This window comes from Lepus europaeus, chromosome 2 (assembly GCF_033115175.1).
Source record: "Lepus europaeus isolate LE1 chromosome 2, mLepTim1.pri, whole genome shotgun sequence".
NCBI classification, from domain to species: Eukaryota; Metazoa; Chordata; class Mammalia; order Lagomorpha; family Leporidae; genus Lepus; species Lepus europaeus.
This window is the reverse complement of record NC_084828.1, coordinates 9,174,101-9,198,887: the sequence shown is the minus strand read 5'-3', so window position 1 is coordinate 9,198,887 and position 24,787 is coordinate 9,174,101.

Here is a 24,787-nt window from a genome sequence, read left to right as displayed (position 1 = left end):
GATGCTAGCATGGGTTATGGAACTGTCCCATTGGGTGCCGGAGCCCCTGGCAAAAGCCTGGAAGTGGTGAGTGCAGTGGGGCTGGACCTGGACAGAGCCTTGGGTGACGCCCACGCAGCAGGACAGAGTCAAACAGCGGCCAAGCGATGGGGCACAGTGAAAGACTGCCCGTTAGTCCCCCTTTCTACTGCAGCCTCTCCTGCCCCGCCTTGCCTGTGGGCACCATTCTCGTCTTTGTACAAGATGAGGTCTCCACCCCTCATCCAGAGAAAGTCAAGGACGTTTGCAATCTAAACCACAGGAAACACAGGCCTTGGCACCCAAGAAACTACCTTGCCTCTCTCTCTCTCTCTCTCTCTCTCTCTCTCTCTCTCTCTCTCTCTCTCCAATTCCCAGACCACCTGGGCCCATCCGATGATGCAGCCTTGTTTGAGGCAGGATGAAACAGAATACGAATTATGGTTGGGTGGACTAATCAATGAATGACTCTTGTAAGGTTACAACTCTTGAATAAACACATGGAACTCTCCCCTTAAAAAGGCTCTAAGGGTGGGCATTGTGGTGCAGCTGTTAGGACACCCCTACCCCATGTTGGAGTGCCTGGTTCAAGTCCCAGCTGCTCCACTTCCCATCCAGCTTCCTGCTAATGTACATTCTGGGAAGTAGCAGGTGACAATGTAGGTACTTGGTCGGGTCCCTGCCACTCATGTGGGAGACTGGATCAGGTTCTGGGCTCTGGGCTGTTGTTGGCATTAGGGAGTGGAGCAGCAGATAGATAGAAAGGGTGTGTGTCTGCTGTCCAAATAAAGCCAAAATAAATTTAAAAACAGAAAAGTTCTAGAGTGTGCCTGGGTGTGCACATGAGGACATGAGAAGTATTTGCTTTCTCATGTTCTAGCACAACAGTATCTGGCTGGGGGCCTTTGCTAAGTAGAAAGGTTCCTTGGGGCCAGAGCAGGGACAATATTTCTGGATCAGTGCACCAGGGGATGCTGAAGCTAAGGAAGAAACAGAAGGGAAGAGGCTGTTGGCTGCAAAAGCTGCCTGAAGTCTGGCCCCACCACGGCAGGCCGCCAGGCACTTGGCTTCTCACTGCGCTAGAGTAGTGGAGTCCCATCTTTAATGATCATTGTCTCATTAATTGGAGTCAAGTTCTCTTATACCCTCAGATTCTGCTTGCTTTGACCGAACATTCAGGGTCCTAGATCACCAGCTGCAAACATTCAGATTTCTTTGCATCTGTCTGTATAGAACCTGGGGCACACTCAGAGGACACTGAGTGAGCTCCTGGCTCCTGGCTTTGGGTCAGCCCAGCCCTGTCCATTGCAGCCATCTGGGAAATGAAGCAGCTGATGGAAGACTCTCTCTGTCTCTGTCTCTGTCTCTGTCTCTCTCTCTCAATGTAACTCTACCTTTCAAAGTTTTTTAAAAGTCAGCCAGCAAGTTAATTTATTGCTGAGGAGAAAAGGGAAATCTCTTAAGAGGGACTCTGGATTTCACTAAAACTCCCAGTTCTCCTCCACCTCCTCATAGCAAACATTTCCCAGAGAGCTCGTGAACTGAACTGTGACCCATGACGCACTGTCATGCCCCTCAACCTGGGGACATGCAGCCCACAGGAAGACATACTCCCACAGCCAGCCCTACTTCTGGGTAACCCCGACAGGCTGCGTGCACCCCCTGAGCGCACCAGCACGTGCTGACCATCCACCCCGTCTGCCTGCCTGGGTCCCTTTCTGACAACAGAAAGTGCCGTGTTCTTCCTGAACAGGCCCTAGGCTTTGCATCTCTGTGCCTTTCACCCAGTCTATCCCTGCTTCTGGAAACATTGTCTCTCCCCCATCCACAACTGAAACTTTATTCATCCTCCAAAGCCCAGTTCAGATACCCCCTTCTTCATGCAGCCCTCTCAAACACCACCAGTTCAAACTTGGGTTTTATGTCCTCTGCACATTGTATAATCCTTCACTCTCTTGAGTCTTGAGAAAACATCTTCACCCGACCCACACAGAGCAGGCTTTCTGAGTATCAGCATAAAAACCATGCTTGGCACCAGCCTAGACCCCTGCACATCGCCCCTGTGGGACTCCAGGGCTGAGAACTGATGCCAGCATCTGCTCTTTTTTTTTTTTTTTACAGGCAGAGTTAGACAGTGAGAGAGAGACAGAAAGGTCTTCCTTCCATTGGTTCACCCCCTAAATGGCCGCTACAGCAGAGCAGCGCCAATCCGAAGCCAGGAGCCAGGTACTTCCTCCTGGTCTCCCATGCAGGTGCAAGGCCCAAAGCTTCATCCTCCACTGCCTTCCTGGGCCACGGCAGAGAGCTGGACTGGAAGAGGAGCAACCGGGACAGAATCCGGCGCCCTGACCAGGACTAGAACCCGGGGTGTTGGCGCTGCAGGCAGAAGATTAGCCTAGTGAGCCATGGCACCAACTAGCATCTTGCTCATTCTTAAGAGTTAATGTAGGGCCAATGCTATGGTATAGTGGGTTAAGCCACTGCCTACATTACCATCATTCCATATGGGCATCAGTTCAAGTCCTAGTTGCTCCACTTCCAATCCAGCTCCCTACTAATGTGCCTGGGATAGCAGTGGAAGATGGCCTGAGTGCTAGGGCCCCTACACCCAAATGGGAGACACGGAAGAAGCTCCTGGCTCCTGGCTTCAGCCTGGCCTCGCCATGGCTGTTGTAGCCATTTGGGGAGTGATCCAGAGGATGGAAGACCTCTCTCTCTATCTCTGCCTCTCTCCCTTTCTGTAACTCCATATATCAGATACATTAAAAAATATTTTAAAAAGAAAGAAAAGGAGTTAACACATATTTAGATATTTTAAGTGTGTAAAGAGTGCCTGAATCTATAACAACGTGTGCTTTAATTCTCATAGAAAACATTAAAACACAGGCACTCTTAAGTTGCTCTCTTTTCCTGCACCCAGAAAAATGCAAGGCAGCCAGTCCAGATAGGAGGAAAGTGCCAGAACCTGTCTCAAGGAACTTAGGAATCCACTGATGGTGGAACACGTGCACCATCTGGTGGTAACATCAAGAATTGTCCCAAATCACCATGAAACACACTCAGCACTTGGCAAATAGTATCTGTGCACACCTCAGACCCAGCAGTGAGTACTGATGCTCCCACTGATTCCTAGTTGCTATCAGATTTATGAAACTTGATGGGTAGGCAAATTACTAATCACTTTTGGGACTTTGCCATATTGCTATATTTGGTGGCGATCCAAGAACAAAAATAAATAATTAGATCAAACAGTTAGGATGGGTAAGTCCATTTATCTCAGAATTCTTGAAAACCATCATCTAGGAAAATGAATAAGGACACCTTAGCTAAAATGTTAATTACTGAGGCCGGTGCTCTGGCTGCTGCCACCCACAATGCCGGCATCCCATTCAGGTGCTGGTTCAAGTTCTGGCTGCTCCACCTCCAATCCAGCTCTCTGCTATGGCCTGGGAAAGCAGTAGAAGATGGTCCAAGTCCTTGGGCCCCTGCACCCATGTGGGAGACCTGGAACCAGCTTCTGGCTTTAGATCACACAGCTCTGACTGTGGTGGGTAACTCTGCCTTTCAAATAAATAAAGTAAATCTTTTAAAAAATGAAATTCAACACAGAAATTCATGAGAGGCTCATCAAGCAGTCCTGAGATTTCTGGACAGAGGAAAGAAAGGCTAGGTCTGGGGTGGCTCAGATTTTGTGGGGCTTTTCCCCTCATTCGATTTGAGAGCAAAGAGGGGGACCAATTAGTGAAAGTTCCAGGTGGTCAGATACACCATTTCCAGGGCAGCTCTGGCTTCTACAGTGAGTGCATTTTGAAAGGCTTGGCGACGTGGAATATCAAACAAGGAATGACAGTGACCGAGTCAGCACTTCTACACATGACGTGCTTCTTGGGCAGGTTCCCTAATTCAGAACTACATCTCACACAGAGGCGCTGAGCCTGATCGGAATAACCCAGCAGCACCCGGCACTGATAAGGCTGACTCCCCACACTTGGGGCAAAGCTTCGTTTTCCACTCTTGTCTGAAGCTCACTGTTTGCTTGGCCAAGGCCAGGAGGCCCAAGAACCTCCCACAGCAAATGTTGATATAAAGAAAAGGTCGTAAGTGACCAGGGCTATTTATCCAGGTATTATTTCTGCCACCTGTGCAGAGTTTACCAAGTAGGCGGGTAGGGTCGCTATCTTGTGTGCGTTCAGCTTGCGTTGCCCAGAGACCACGTCTTGGACTTAAACAGGGAACATAAATCAATTGTTCCTCTCCTTACTGAAACCATAGGATTCCAAAATAGATCCTATGACCAGGCCACGTGAGCGAAACTTACGCATGTGAATTCTCTGTGTGCCTTGCCAGTGCTGCTGTCTGGAACCATGGGCAGGAGGCTTGGTGATCGAAAAGATGTTTGGGCTCTCATCAAACAGTGCCAGCATTCAAGCTCCTCTCCCCACGCCAGGAGGCTGGCTTGGGTCCATTACTCCTAATTGCTGGGGAGCTGCACGAGCCGATTTTCAAAGTCTGACTCCCTTTCTGCCACCAAATTGCTGGCGTGTGTTCCCTGCACCCTCATCAATGGCCGCTTGTGTGCACAGTCATCGGTGCCCATTACTTCAAGGACATCCTTGGCTCCCAGGGACACACACAAAGATCAGCCCCTAAAATAACACAGTCATAAATGTTATAGCAGGAGTAAACTTTAAACCAGCTACTGTAGAATCTCGGGCAAACTGTCAGACGGTGATGACTAAATATCACAGATTTGTAAGATCTCTTCTTGGTTTTTCCTTGGGATGCATTTGCAATCGGTGTCATTTTTGTGACACATTTCATGAATTTCATATGTACAGATTTAAGAGCTTAGTGATCCTCGCCACCCTCCACCCCTCCCGCCCACACTCCTACCCTCCCTCCTCCTTCCTTTCTTGTTTTTTCTTCTAAATTTTACAATGACATGCTTTGAGTCCATTCTACAAGCTCAAGCTTAACCCTCCAGTAAAAGAAGAATTAATTCAGCAAGCAGTAAGAAAACCACTGCTCCTTAACAGTAAAGACAAGGGCCGACACAATAATCAAATCTCAAAATGTCAATTTCACTCATATACATTACATTTTTTTGTACTTTGTATATAAGTTGCCACAAATCAAGGAGAACATATGGCATTTGTGTGTTAGGGACTGGCTTACTTCACTGAGCATAATGGTTTCCAATTGTATCTATTTTGTTGCAAAAGACAGGATTTCATTCTTTTTTACCACTGAGCAGTATCCCACTGTGTATCTATACCACAATTTCTTTATCCACCTCCCACTCCTAGGAATTCACCCAAATAAAACACAATCAGTATATAAAAGAGTTCTTTGTACCCCATGTTTATTTCATCTCAATTCACAATAGCTAAGACATGGAATCTACCCAGATGTCCATCAGTTAATGACTGGATGAAGAGAATCCGTAGCACTTTGAGCGACCTGATAACAGTTGGAAGCTCATCTTCACGTTCCCTCCTTCGTTCGACAATGCAGAGCGCTTTGTGCAGCCACGACCCTGGGGAAACCGCTCACCAAAACGTCAAGTGTGGTGGCCATTTTCAGACAGCTGATGTCTTTCTAGCTCCACAGAGAGACGCCCCAAAAGGTGCTGCATGGCCGCAGTTTTCAAGAACTAGCTAGAAGGGGCCAGTGTTGTGGCAAAGCAGGTTAAGCTGCCTGCAATGCCAGCCTCCCCTATGAGTGCCAGTTCGAGTACCAGTTGCTCCACTTGCAATCCAGCTCCCTGCTGTTGCACCTGAGAAAGCAGCAGAAGACGGCCGAAGAGCTTGGACCCCTGCCATCCACATGGGAGACCTGGGTGAAGCTCCTGGCTCCTGGCTTCAGCCTGGCCCAGCCCCGGCCTTTGCAGCCATTAGAGAATGAACCAGTGGATGGAAGCTTCTTTCTCCTTCTCTCTCTTTCTCTCTCTCTCTCTCTCTCTCTCTCTATCTCTATCTCATTCTGCCTTTCAAATTTTAATGAAAATGAAAACAACTAGCTGAGACACCAAGGGCCAGGGAGAAACGCTGTGCTGATGAGCTGGCCATCACCCCAGATTTCTGCTTGGCAACACATATGGACAAGTGCAGCCCGGTTCCCAGGTGGGCAAAAAACATTCACTTGGATATGATTTAGCCACATCCATGCCAGCTTCATGGTACACATAAAACCAGGCCCCCACCAGGCTCCCAGAGCCCTGCAAACGTGTGCAAAGGGCATGCAAATCAACAGAACGGTCTCCCACGTCACACTATTTGGATAACTTCTCACCCCTATGAGCTCCCCGCAAAAGCCACCCCTGGCTAAAGGTTAAGCCTCCAGGCATGAATCGCACAATCCGAGTCAAACTTCCAAAGCACTGAGTAGGTGCTGGCTTTCTTGTGGGCTCGGGGACACAGCTAGCATTGCTGGGGAGGTTCACCTCTGGGGCAGAGCCCAGAGCCACTGCAGAGCACTGTGGGAAAGGGGCTGTGCCTGCTGCCCATGCTGGCCTCATGCCGAGCCAGCTCTCTGCACTTCTTCTGTGTCCTAGCTGGTGCTCTTTGCCAAAAGAGAGAGAAGCAACCCCAAAAGACAATCTTCAAGTTCACATGCATTTCTGTGGTCAGGAGACCAAAGCCATCCAGCTCCCTGGCACCCTCCCTGGCTGGAAGCATCTCTCGACCGTAGGTATAGGCAGCGTCAGCAGAAATTCCAGGAGAAACAGAGGGTGGGGGTCTCGAAATGAAAACCAAGATTCATTACAAAGAGGGCTTGAAAAGAGGAGCAAGAGGCCGGCGCCGTGGCTCAACAGGCTAATCCTCTGCCTTGCGGCGCCGGCACACCGGGTTCTAGTCCCGGTTGGGGCACCGATCCTGTCCTGGTTGCCCCTCTTCCAGGCCAGCTCTCTGCTGTGGCCCGGGAGTGCAGTGGAGGATGGCCCAAGTCCTTGGACCCTGCACCCCATGGGAGACCAGGATAAGCACCTGGCTCCTGCCATCAGAACAGCGCGGTGCGCCGGCCGCAGTGCACCTCCCGCGGCGGGCATTGGAGGGTGAACCAACGGCAAAAAGGAAGACCTTTCTCTCTGTCTCCCTCTACTGTCCACTCTGCCTGTCAAAAAAAAAAGAAAGAAAGAAAACCAAGACTCATTACAAAGAGGGCTTGAAAAGAGGAGCAAGAAATGACCTTCACTGTTCATTATTCTAGCACGGAAGTGAATCCAAGAGACAATGGCCCACCTCACACTGTTCTGTTAGCAGAAAAGGAACACCATGTGCAAAGCATTTCCAAAGGGAAAAAGAACTTTCCTGTGCAAAAAGTCACACACTCAGCAAGCCTGAGCTACTGCACCCAGCTCACAGATCAGGAAACTGAGGCTCAGAGAGTCCCACAGCCAGCAGTAAGTGGCAGAGTGGCAGTGGGTCAGGTGAGCAGCTCAGCAAAGAGAAGAAAGAAGCAGGTGGGAATCGCTGTGCTGCTCTTTCTGGGGGAGGGTCTGTGGCAGCAGGACTTCAGAGACCAGACTTCCTTCTTATTCAAAGAGCGCCAAACCCGATAACTTCTCATTTGAAGGGTGACTCATAGAACATCGTCTGCACCAAGACACCCAGCCAGCCACGTGAGCCGGGAGCCGGGAGGGTTACAGACGAAGGGCCCAGCTGTGGCCTGAACCAGTCGGTGCTCAGATGGGACAGGGGCTTGAGGGGAACTATCAAAGGCCATTAAAGGGAACAGCACACCTGGGAGTGGCTCTGGGACATGGCCTGGGCCCCGGGGGGAGTCAGATCCCAGAGCCAGGCCCGCAGCAGCTGGAGGAAGGCGAGGCCACCAGGGCCCGAGGGCGGCCTCTCCCCCAGACTCCAGCACGCAGGGCTGAGGAGAGCAAAGCAGCACCAGCCTCCAGGGCCCAAAGAGAAGCCTCTCCTCAGACTGCCGGGGAGCTCACACCACGCACTACACACACCACACTCTACACACACATACATACACAAACCATGTGTACCACATACACACACATACATACACATACCACATACCACACATACACACCACACACTACACACACATACATACACATACCACGTGTACCACATACACACACATACATACACCACACACTACACACACCACACACTACACACACATACATACACATACCACGTGTGCCACACACACACATACATACACATACCACATGTACCACATACACACACATACATACATACACCACATACCACACATACACACCACACACTACACACACATACATACACATACCACGTGTACCACATACACACACATACACACACATACATACATACACCACATACCACACATACACACCACACACTACACACACCACACACACATACATACACATACCATGTGTACCACATACACACACATACACACACATACATACATACACCACATACCACACATATACACCACACACTACACATACACAAACACACACATACATACACATACCACATGTACCACATACACACACATACATACACACACATACATACATACACCACATACCACACATACACACCACACACTACACACACCACACACACCACATACACACATACATACACATACCACATGTACCACATACACACACATACATACACACACATACATACACCACATACCACACATACACACCACACACTACACACACCACACACCACACACACCATATACACATACATACACATACCATGTGTACCACATACACACACATACATACATATACCACATGTACCACATACACACACATACATACACCACACACTACACACACCACACACTACACACACATACATACACATACCACGTGTACCACATACACACACATACATACATACACCACATACACACCACACACTACACACACCACATACACACACATACATACACATACCACGTGTGCCACACACACACATACATACACATACCACATGTACCACATACACACACATACATACACCACACACTACACACACATACATACACATACCACGTGTGCCACACACACACATACATACATACACCACATACCACACATACACACCACACACTACACACACATACATACACATACCACATGTACCACATACATACACACATACATACACATACCACATGTACCACATACACACACATACATACATACACCACATACACACCACACACTACACACACCACATACACACACATACATACACATACCACATACCACACATACACACCACACACTACACACACATACATACACATACCATGTGTACCACATACACACACATACATACATACACCACATACCACACATACACACCACACACTACACACACATACATACACATACCACGTGTACCACATACACACACATACATACATACACCACATACCACACATACACACCACACACTACACACACATACATACACATACCATGTGTACCACATACACACACATACACACACATACCACATACCACACATACACACCACACACTACACACACCACATACACATACCACGTGTACCACATATACACACATACATACACACACATACATACACATACCACGTGTGCCACATACACACACATACATACACATACCATGTGTACCACATACACACACATACATACACATACCATGTGTACCACATACACACACATACATGCACCACATACCACACATATACACCACACACTACACATACACATACACACCACATACGCACATATATCGCACTCACATACATATACCACATACCACACATACAAGCCACACACTACACACCCACATACACACCACATACGTACATATATCACATACACATACATACACCACATACCACACATACATGCCACACACTACACACACACATACACACACATCACACTCACATACATATACCACATACCACACATACCCACCACACACTACACACACACCACATATACACCACACACATACATACACATACCACGTGTACCACACATACACACACATACATACACCACATACCACAAATACACACATACACCACACATGCACACACATCACACTCACATACATATACCACATACCACACATACACACCACACACCATACATACCACATATACAACACCCACATACATACACACCACCCACATACATACACACCACCCACATACATACACACACCACATGTACCACATATACACACATACATACACCACACACTACACACACATACATACACATACCACATACACACACATACATACATACACCACATACCACACATACACACCACACACTACACACACCACATACACACACATACATACACATACCACATGTACCACATACATACACACACATACACACACACATACATACACATACCACATGTACCACATGCACACACATACATACACCACACACTACACACACATACATACACATACCACATACACACACATACATACATACACCACATATCACACATACACACCACACACTACACACACATACATACACATACCACGTGTACCACATACACACACATACATACACACACATACATACACATACCACGTGTACCACATACACACACATACATACACCACACACTACACACACCACACACTACACACACATACATACACATACCACGTGTACCACATACACACACATACATACACCACACACTACACACACCACACACTACACACACATACATACACATACCACGTGTGCCACATACACACACATACATACACCACACACTACACACACCACACACTACACACACATACATACACATACCACGTGTACGACATACACATACATACATACACCACATACCACACATACACACCACACACTACACACACCACATACACACACACATACATACACATACCACATGTACCACATACATACACACACATACACACACACATACATACACATACCACATGTACCACATGCACACACATACATACACCACACACTACACACACATACATACACATACCACATACACACACATACATACATACACCACATATCACACATACACACCACACACTACACACACATACATACACATACCACGTGTACCACATACACACACATACATACACACACATACATACACATACCACGTGTACCACATACACACACATACATACACCACACACTACACACACCACACACTACACACACATACATACACATACCACGTGTACCACATACACACACATACATACACCACACACTACACACACCACACACTACACACACATACATACACATACCACGTGTGCCACATACACACACATACATACACCACACACTACACACACCACACACTACACACACATACATACACATACCACGTGTACCACATACACACACATACATACACCACGCACTACACACACCACACACTACACACACATACATACACATACCACGTGTACCACATACACACACATACATACACCACACACTACACACACCACACACTACACACACATACATACACATACCACGTGTGCCACATACACACACATACATACACATACCACATGTACCACATACACACACATACATACACCACACACTACACACACATACATACACATACCACATACACACACATACATACATACACCACATACCACACATACACACCACACACTACACACACATACATACACATACCACGTGTACCACATACACACACATACATACACACACATACATACCACGTGTGCCACATACACACACATACATACACATACCATGTGTACCACATACACACACATACATGCACCACATACCACACATATACACCACACACTACACATACACATACACACCACATATGCACATATATCGCACTCACATACATATACCACATACCACACATACATACACATACCACGTGTACGACATACACACACATACATACATACACCACATACCACACATACACACCACACACTACACACACCACATACACACACACATACATACACATACCACATGTACCACATACATACACACACATACACACACACATACATACACATACCACATGTACCACATGCACACACATACATACACCACACACTACACACACATACATACACATACCACATACACACACATACATACATACACCACATATCACACATACACACCACACACTACACACACATACATACACATACCACGTGTACCACATACACACACATACATACACACACATACATACACATACCACGTGTACCACATACACACACATACACACACCACACACTACACACACATACATACACATACCACGTGTACCACATACACACACATACATACACCACACACTACACACACCACACACTACACACACATACATACACATACCACGTGTGCCACATACACACACATACATACACCACACACTACACACACCACACACTACACACACATACATACACATACCACGTGTACCACATACACACACATACATACACCACGCACTACACACACCACACACTACACACACATACATACACATACCACGTGTACCACATACACACACATACATACACCACACACTACACACACCACACACTACACACACATACATACACATACCACGTGTGCCACATACACACACATACATACACATACCACATGTACCACATACACACACATACATACACCACACACTACACACACATACATACACATACCACATACACACACATACATACATACACCACATACCACACATACACACCACACACTACACACACATACATACACATACCACGTGTACCACATACACACACATACATACACACACATACATACCACGTGTGCCACATACACACACATACATACACATACCATGTGTACCACATACACACACATACATGCACCACATACCACACATATACACCACACACTACACATACACATACACACCACATATGCACATATATCGCACTCACATACATATACCACATACCACACATACATACACATACCATGTGTACCACATACACACACATACATGCACCACATACCACACATACACACCACACACTACACACACATACATACACATACCACATGTACCACATACACACACATACATACATACACCACATACCACACATACACACCACACACTACACACACATACATACACATACCACGTGTACCACATACACACACATACATACACACACATACATACCACGTGTGCCACATACACACACATACATACACATACCATGTGTACCACATACACACACATACATGCACCACATACCACACATATACACCACACACTACACATACACATACACACCACATATGCACATATATCGCACTCACATACATATACCACATACCACACATACATACACATACCATGTGTACCACATACACACACATACATGCACCACATACCACACATACACACCACACACTACACACACATACATACACATACCACATGTACCACATACACACACATACATACATACACCACATACCACACATACACCACACACTACACACACCACACACCACACACACCACATACACACATACATACACATACCACGTGTACCACATACACACACATACATACATACACCACATACCACACATACACACCACGCACTACACACACCACACACTACACACACATACATACACATACCATGTGTACCACATACACACACATACATACATACACCACATACCACACATACACACCACACACTACACACACATACATACACATACCACGTGTACCACATACACACACATACATACACACACATACATACACATACCACGTGTGCCACATACACACACATACATACACATACCACGTGTACCACATACACACACATACATACACACACATACATACACATACCACGTGTGCCACATACACACACATACATACACATACCATGTGTACCACATACACACACATACATGCACCACATACCACACATTACACCACACACTACACATACACATACACACCACATACGCACATATCGCACTCACATACATATACCACATACCACACATACATACACATACCATGTGTACCACATACACACACATACATGCACCACATACCACACATACACACCACACACTACACACACATACATACACATACCACGTGTACCACATACACACACATACATACATACACCACATACCACACATACACAACACACACTACACATACACATACACACACATACATACACATACCACATGTACCACATACACACACATACATACACACACATACATACACACACATACACATACCATGTGTACCACATACACACACATACATACACCACATACCACACATATACACCACACACTACACATACACATACACACACACATACATACACATACCACATGTACCACATACACACACATACACACATATACATACATACACCACATACCACACATACACACCACACACTACACACACCACACACACCACATACACATACCATGTGTACCACATACACACACATACATACACCACATACCACATATACACAACACACACTACACATACACATATACACCATTCACACACATACATCACACTCACATACATATACCACATACCACACATACACACCATACACTACACATACACCACATATACACCACACACATACATACACATCACCCACATACATACACACACCACATATACCACATATACACACATACATATACCATATACCACACATATACACCACACACATACATACACACACGTGTACCACATACACACACATACATACATACACCACATACCACACATACACACCACACACTACACACACCACATACACACACACATACATACACATACCACATGTACCGCATACATACCCATACATACACCACATACCACGTGTACCACATACACACACATACATACATATACCACATACCACACATACACACCACACACCATACATGCCACATATACAACACACACATACATACACACCACCCACATACATACACACACCACATGTACCACATATACACACATACATATACCATATACCACACATACACACCACACACTACACACACCCCACATATACACCACACACATACATACACATACCATGTGTGCCACCTATACACACATATACATACACCACATACCACAAATACACACCACACACACACATGCACACATGCACACACCACACACATCACACACATCACACTCACATACACCACATACCATACATACACACCACACACATCACTCACACATACATACATCATATACCACACATACACACCACACGTGCATACCACATGGACCACATACACATCACACACATGTACCATATACCACACATACATGCCACACAGCACATACATATCACACACATATACCACATACCACACATACATACATCATACACATATACTACACACACCACATACACATCACACATACATACATCACACACATAACATATACCACACACTACATATACACACCACATACACACCACATGCACCATACATATATACACCACATATCACACACACGCATATACACACCACACATACCACATGCATATCACATGTGCACATATCACACACATACTTACACCGCACACCACATATATACACCACATACACAAGACACATACACACATCACAGACACATACACCATGCACCACATACACACCACTTACACATCACACACACAACATACATATACACAACACACTGCATCCACACACGACAGATACATCACACATATATACATCACACACATATATACCACACATACACACACATACACATATCACACATACACACACCAGACACATACCACATGTACATGACACATACACACATCACACACATACCTATAGCACACATCCACACACTAGACACATACCACATGATACATATACACATCGCATACACACTACATACACAGACACAACATACCACATACACACATGACAGATACATCACACATATACACATCACACACATACACATATCACGCATACGCACACCAGACACATACCACATGTACATGACACATACACACATCACACACACACACCACACACAAATACACACGTAGGGATTTCATAGTACAAATGGACGGGGCCTAGGGGGCAGAGTGGGAGGAAGGGCAGGGGTGGAACCATGGATAAAGCACAGCACTGGGCGACTCCAGGCCCCATGGTCTCCATTCCAGCATCGGGAATAAAAACGCTTGGCCTCATGAGCTCAGAGCTGTGCACAAAGACAGTATCTGCCCACATCCTTTGAACACGGAAAGGTGAATCTATGGTCCGTGACCTTGGGGGAAGGAGAGAGCCGTCCTGCTCAGCCTGCGATTCCATCAAGTTCCAGACCGGAGTTTTCTTTGCTGAAGAGACCCAGAGAGCTGGATCGGAAGTGGAGCAGCCGGGACTCAAACCGGTGCCCATATGGGATGCTGGCACTGCAGGCAGCGGCTACACCACAGCGCCGGCCCCAAGCACTGGTGTTCCCCTTGAATCAGCCAAGCACGAAAGAACAGCTTGCAAAGAGAGGTTCAGGGAGAAGCTCCAGTCATGTGCTCCAGGCTGTCCACGGGAGCTGGCATGGAGGTGAAGATTCCCGGCAGAGGACTCCATGTGAGCATCTACTCTGTGACTGTCGGGACCTGTGTGGCTCACTGGCCTTACCCAAGTGAATACAAGCACAAGGGCACGGATGCTGGCTGATGGGAGGGGCGGCCGGACCTCTCTGGACTCTCCTGCCACGGGCATCTGCCATGACAACAGCAAGAAGTGACTCCGACTTCCACCTGTCTGCTCTCCTGCTTCCACGCTCAGCCCTTCTCGGGGGGACTCAACCACTCGCCACACCGGGAACAAACCTCCCTTCAACCTCAGGCGATCCCAGTAACAGTGGCCATAGCTGGGGGAAGGGTGCTTTCCCGCCCCTTTCCAGGAAGCTTGGGGAAGGAAAGTCCACCTGAGGGCTGGCAGATGCACAGGGGGTTAAGCCACCCCCTGTGATGCTTGCATCCCCTACAGGAATGCCAGTTCCAGGCCCAGCTGCTCTGCTTCCATCCCAGCTCCCTGCTAATGTGCCCGGAAAGCAGGGGAAGATGGTTCAAGTACTTGGACACCTGCCTCCTGCATAGGGGACCCTGTTGGAGTCCCAGGCGCCTGGCTTCGGCCTCGCCAAGCCCCAGCTGTTGCAGCCATTTGGGGAGTGAACCAGCAGATGGAAGATGTCTTTTTGTTTCTCTATGCCATTCTGCATTTTTAATAAATAAAATAAACCTTTTCCTGGAAAAAAAAAATCCCTCTGCCCCCAACATAAAAACTGGGTAGGCCAAGCCTGTAGATAGTTATAAGTAGAAACATGTAAAAGGTGCACAAAGCAAGATGAACCAGCCCCAGAGCCTAGGCTATTCCTTAGCAGGCTCCAAGGAAAGAAAGTGACCAATCAAGTTTCTTTTCCTTTCTTTTTTAATATTTATCTATTTGAAAGGCAAAGTTACAAAGAGAGAGAGAGATCTTCCATCTATTGGTTCACCCCCTAAATGGTCTGAGCTGGGCTGGGCCAGGGGAAGCCAGGAGCCAGGAGCTTCTTCCAGATCTCCCATGTGGGTGCAGGGACCCAAGGACTTGGGCCATCTTCTACTGCTTTCCCAGGCCATAGCAGAGAGCTGGATCAAAAGTGGAGCAGCCAGGACTCGAACCTTCACCCATATGAAATGCCGGCGCTTCAGGCCAGGGCTTTAACCTGCTGAGCCATGGCACCAGCCCCCAAGGACTCAGAATACTTTAACTTGAAGCAAGAAAATTGGAAATCACCCTACCAGGAATCGGAGGGACAAGAAACCTGGGAGGAATAAGAGGCTGCTGATTCCCCTCTGATGGGAAGGGACGCTCTCAGTTTTTTTTTAAAAATAGGGCAATGGTAGGGGCCCAGCATTGTGGCACAGCCAGTTAAGCCACTTCTTGCAATATCAGCATCCCATAAATGAGCACTGGCTTGAGTCCCAGCTGCTCCACTTTGGATCCAGCTCCCTACTAGTGTGCCCTGGAGACAACAGATGATGACCCAAGTGCTTGGGCTCCTGCCACCCATGCAGGAGATGAGGATGGAATTCCAGGCTCCGGACTTTCAGCCCAGCCCAACTCCAGCCCCAGTGGCTGCAGCCATTTGAGCCAGTAGATGGAAGATCTTTTTCTTTCTCCCTCTCTGTCACTCTGACTTTCAAATAAATAAAACACATCTTTTGAAGAAATAAAAAAGTAGGGCAATTACAGAAACAATTACAAGCAGAAAATACTGGAATACTTCAAAAAGTTCATGGAAATGGAATAAAAAGATGTATATTTTAACATAAAATGTTTGACATGCATGCATAGGTTTTTCATGATACTCATTTTTCCATGAAATTTTTGACTACCTTGTTCACTACTGAACACTTCAAGAGACTTCACAGCACCCAGGACCCGGGAGCGTCTGTCATCAGGGCCCGTAGAGGAAAGAATGGCGGATCAACACTGAGGTTTTTGTGGTGAGCTGAGGGAGTCTCCCTAGGGTTTGCTGGTCCTATCTCACCAGCTACCTTATCCCAACATGGCTGTGGTTTGGTCTTCAAACAAGTTGAAAGATAAGCAAATACCCTTCCGTCCAGGTTACATTTGCCTAGCCTCAGTGTCAAGTGTGTTCTGTGGATGCCAGAGTGTAGTCAAAAGCCACAGCTGACCCACACTCGACCGCAGAGCCCCCACGCCAAACACACCAGAACTGGGGCAGAGTTCCACGTTCAGAGGACAACAGCGAATTTCACTAAATGGTGACAAAGCCGGCCGCTCAACCACTGGTCTTTTTTGAAGTGGGAAATGAGAGAATTAGGGAAATCAGATGGTAATTCAAACCATTTTATTAATGTTTTATAACATCATAAGTGAGATGCTAACAACACCAAGGACGAGTATCATACAGTGTCTTGAAAGATTACATTTGCACTGCCACCAGCCATGCGTAGTTATTTAGATTTTTAACTTTAACTCATTAAAATGCCTCAGGAGACAGCAGAAGATGGTCCAGGCGCTTGTCCCCCTGCCACACATGAGGGAGACCAGGTAGTGGCTAGCATACTGGACAGCACACATAGAGAACATTTCTGTAATCACAGAATGTCCTATTTTCTAGCTCAAGACTGAATACTAAGAAAGAAAGAAAGGGAACAAAAGGATTTTTTTTTTGTAAAAAAGCTCAGAAACCTAAGTTTCTGTATGTTTTTTCCTTAGAACATCTTGAAGGCTGAACTCAAGGTAATGAACACTCAGGTGACTTATTTTAAGCCTTTGGGGACATGGGCCAATGCTGCTACATGGAAGAGTACCAACAATGCATGTGCCATGAGTAATTCTATAATTGTCACAGATTTTTAAATAAACCAAGAGCAACTCTTTCAATAAAAGTGTGGTTGATGGTCTCGTGTTCATTGCTCCTGATTTTGAGTGGGATGGGTTATTTTATTTCATTTCATTTGAAAGAAAGCAAGAGAGATCTTCCATTCTTTGGTCCACTCCCCAGATGCCTGCAACAACCAAGACTAAATCAGGTGCAAGTCAGGAGCCAGAAACTCAATCTCCTACGTGGGTGGCAAGGAGTCAAGTGCTTGGGCCATCACCTGCTGCTCTCTAGGGTGCACATTAACAAGAAACTGGAATTGAAAGCAGGGGCAGGACTTGAACCCAGGGACTCCAATATGGGATACGGGCGTCCCAAGCAGCATCTTGACCACTGTGTCACACTCCTATGCCTGGCAGGATGGGTTCAGATCAGGAATACATCCCACTTCCCACTCTAAGCAACTTTAGGGATAGGTATATTTATTGGCCCTCCCCTCTCCATAAATGTTGATCAGAGGTTAAACGATTTTTGGAGGGGGGATTTTCTTAGCACAGATAACTGTCCCAGGATCACCCCACGTTGGATGCTGGCTATGGAACAGAAAAGCTCATCTTAGTCAAGACTCTTTGCCTAACAAGGAACAGAAATCAACCTGGGAGAACTTAAGCAGAAAAGGAAATGTACAGGCCAGCGCCGCGGCTCACTAGGCTAATCCTCCACCTGCGGCGCCAGCACCCCGGGTTCTAGTCCTGGTTGGGGCACTGGATTCTATCCCGGTTGCCCCTCTTCCAGTTCAGATCTCTACTGTGGCCCGGGAAGGCAGTGGAGGATGGCCCAAGTGCTTGGGCCCTGCACCCGCATTGGGAGACCGGGAGAAGCACCTGGCTCCTGGCTTCGGATCAGCGTGGTGCACCGGCCGCAGCGGCCATTGCAGGGGTGAACCAACGGCAAAAAGGAAGACCTTTCTCTCTCTCTCTCTCTCTCTCTCTCACTGTCCACTCTGCCTGTCAAAAAAAATTTTTTTTAATTTTAAAAAAGGAAACATACAAAGGATGCTGGGGCCGTCATGGAGCCCAGGATGAGCAGACTTCCATGAGGGACTGAGAGCTTGGAAATTCCTGCCTCTTATCCCTGCTTCTCTTTGCCCAGCTGCTTAATTCCTTGAGCTTCTTTAGAACCTGATTCTGATCCACCTCCCACAGGGCCACCCCACAGCTCAGGGGAACGCGCGTGGCCACTCCGTGACTTCCAAATTTTCACATGCTCCTTAGTACTCAGAACTGCTGAGACCCAATTCCAAGCACCCAACTTGTCTCCCAATGGCTCCAACAACCGTGGAAGAAGGGTGGGACCATGTTAGTGCAGGACTCCCAAAATCAAGCCCCTCTCCACCTGACATGTATCCAGCTCCAGCTCCAGCTCCAGCTCCAGCTCCAAACCAATCAGGAGCACAGAACACCCATACCCTAAGATTAAAGACCCCTCTACGGCCTGTGCATTTGCCCAGAGCAGCCCAATGCCACTGACACCTGACCATCCCAGGGTGGCGGTAGTGAGTGCCTGCCTTGTACAAGAGAATCAACAGTGCCTGTGAGAACACCAGGCTGGGTAAAAATCGAGCTGTTACATGCCGAGGGGGATAAACCAGCACACAGGGCCAGGTGCAGATCCACATGCCTGGGGTTGACCCGAGGAGCCACCAAGTCAATTTAGCTTGTTCACGTAAGCCTCAAAAGTCCCAGCCACCACGGCCGGTCTCTTGTAGGGGACCAGCAGCTGCTGCAGGCTGAGACCTCAGAGGAGCTGGCTCTCAGGCAAAGGAGCCAGGGGCTGACGCAGGCTAAAGCAGCTCCGGCTGAACCTGGACGGTAGCGCCTGCACGGGGAGAAGGAGTTCCAGGCCATAGGTTGCAGCAGGGAAGTGCAGAAGGAGATCTGGGAGGAGACGGCCACCCCCAGTCCTACTTCCAGCAGAACAAGGCTGATGTCCTGCAAAACCCCTTGGCCTTTGTCTGTGACATCCAGCCAGAAATCCATGGAAACTCCCACCTGCACGGGTAGAAGAGCGCTCCACGGATGGGCGCTTTCCCTGCTCTTTGGAGCATGAAGCTGCCGCGAAGCTCACACTCTGCTCTCATGACAAGGCATTAACTTAGTTCTGTGTGTTACACAGGAGGACCCTTCCTCATTAGCGTCTTTGTAGAGACTTAGAACTTATCCAGGGGCCGGGCCGGCGCCATGGCTCACTTGGCTAATCCCATATGGGCGCCGGGTTCTAGTCCTGGTTGCTCCTCTTCCAGTCCAGCTCTCTGCTGTGGCCCAGGAGGGCAGTGGAGGATGGCCAAGTCCTTGGATTCCTGCACCCGCATGGGAGACCAGGAAGAAGCACCTGGCTCCTGGCTTCAGATCAGCACAGCACCTGCAGTAGCGGCCATTGTGGGGTGAACCAATGGAAGCAAGACCTTTCTGTCTCTCTCTCTCACTGTCTATAACTCTACCTGTCAAATAAAAAAAAAGAAAAAAAAGAGAACTTATCCAGGGGCTGGCACTGTGGTGTAGCAAGTAAAGCTACCACCTGCAGTGCAGCATCCCATATGGGCACTGGTTCGAGTCCCAGCTGCTCCACTTGCAATCCAGCTCTCTGCTATGGCCTGGGAAAGCAGTAGAGGATGGCCCAAGACCTGAGCCCCTGCACCCATGTGGGAAGACCTTGAGGAATCTCCTGGCTCCTGGCTCCTGGCTTCTGATTGGCACAGTTCCAACTGTTGTGGCCATCTGGGGAGTGAACCAGCGGATAGAAGACACCTCTCTCTCTCTCTCTCTCTCTCTGCCTCTGCCTTTCTGTAACTCTGCCTTTTAAATGAATAAATAAATCTTTTTAAAAAAGAACTTATTCAAAGAGTCCATCCTTTTACTTTGTATTTCTTATGGAAATTTAGGAAGTCTATGTTGTGTGTTTTCCTCTGCCTTTAAGTCCAAGCATCATGTCAATGTTGACTTTTTCCTGTCTTGGATCTACTAGGGAAAAAAATGCAACTCTTTGAAGAAAGTGATTAAACCATTTTTCCCCTATGCTTTCTTGAAGGTCAGGGGCTTCATCTGTGGAAAAGTAGGAAGTAGTTTATTGTAGCTCATGTGAGGCAGCAGCCATCCTTCCCATCTATTCTAAGGACTTTACAATTGTCGAGGCTGCTTTCAGCGTCTTAATCAAAATTACAGGATGATAGAGTTTAAGAACTTATTACATGTTATTACTTGGTATAATCATTGAAAACTAAAGATTTTTTAAAGATTTATTTATTTATTTATTTGAATGTCAGAGTTAAACAGAGAAAGGAGAGGCAGAGAGAGAGAGAGAGAGAGAAGTCTTCCATCCACTGGTTCACTCCCCAGATGGCTGCAATGGCCAGAGCTTGCTGATCTGAAGCCAGGAGCCAGGAGCTTCTTCCAGGTCTCCCATGTGGGTGCAGGGGCCAAAGGACTTGGGCCATCTTCTACTGCTATCCCAGGCCATAACAGAGAGCTGAATTGGAAGTGGAGCAGCCGGGTCTTGAACAGGTGCCCATATGGGATGCCGGCACTTCAGGCCAGGGCGTTAATCCACTGCACCACAGTGCCAGCCCCAAAAAGTAAAGATTTTGTCATGTGGTAAAAAAAAAAAAAACTTGCCTTGGGCCAAGGGGGTGCCACAATGCCTCTCTACATATTAGAAACCCCCGCCCAGCTCCATTGGTTTGCCAGTCAGTGGATCCCCCTTCCACCATGCTAGCTCTTTCGTGCCTAAGCCTGAATCCCCAAGAAACCTTGGCTGGTTGCCTCTAGTCAACTTCCATTGCAAGGGAGTAACAGAATGTTGATGGGCCTCAATGGCATGGGGCCCAGGAGAACGGGGAGGAAGCAGTTCTGAGAGAGGAAGTCGCCACCCTCAGGGCAGTGATGTCAATCACAGGTGTGAGAAAAAATGCAAGAAATGATACAAGGAATCAAAGAGCCACCTGAGTGGCGTAGTCCACACCCCCAAAATATCATCATGCAGGCGTCTCTAAAATCCAGAAACACAGCTGTTAGTATTTCCCTTCTTAACAGACTGAGGGGGCCTCCACAACAGGTATTTGTTCACCTACAGTGCATACTTGAGGGATATACTGAACACCCCACGCTTCCTCAGGACTGACGCTCATTACTGTGTGACCCAGAGACAACACAGGCTTTATAAGCAAATCAATGTTTCAGCAGATTCTGTCCAATAGACTTGAAAATCTGACATAAATGTATGCTTAAATGTTTGAATCTGGAGGCCGGCACTGAGGCATAGTAGGCTAAGCTTCCACCTGCAGCACCAGCATCCCATATGGGTGCCAGTTCTAGTCCCAGCTGCTCCACTTCCAATCCAGTTCTCTGCTATGGCCTGGAAAGCAGTGGAAGATGGCCCAAGTGCTTGGGCCCCTGCACCCACGTGGGAGACCTGGAAGAAGCTCCTGGCTCCTGGCTTCACATCAGCTCAGCTCCAGCCATTGCAGCAATCTGGGAAGTGAACCAGTGGGATGGAAGACCTCTCTCTGTGTGTCTCTCCCTCTCTCTGTCTGTAGCTCTACCTCTCAATTAAATAAATAAAACCTTTTAAAAATTCATGAATCTGTGTGCTTTCTTTAAAATAAAATAGGCTAAATCAGAGGGACTGTAATCATTTTACATAGTTGAACTTAGTGTTCTGTAGTGGCCCTTATTTTAGAGCTATCCTAGTTAGTTGATTTAGTTCCTAATTGCCTTCTTACCATTTCTTCCAATATTGAATACTGACATTATTTGAAACAAATGAAAATACAACAGTGAAACCAAATTATCATCTTGAGCTTTTTCCTGTGAAAAACTAAAACAATAAATGCTTACAGGTCATCAGCACAGCTAGTTCTTTTTTGCAAATGTTGCTATTGCCTTATACTTTTTTTTTAATTATTTTTGACAGGCAGAGTGGACAGTGAGAGAGAGAGAGACAGAGAGAAAGGTCTTCCTTTGCCATTGGTTCACCCTCCAATGGCCGCCGCAGCCAGCTCACTGCGGCCGTATTGCCTTATACTTTTAAAAATAATTACCCAAATTTTTATATCCAAAAAAGCATTTCCCTTATACTGAAGAAAACTCATTTGTTTGTGTTTGGATATCCTGACCAGGAAGTTTTTCTCTCCCAGTAATTCCCAGAATAAATCAAAGAGCAAGTAGAACCGGTCAGCATTACTCATCATTTGCCCCA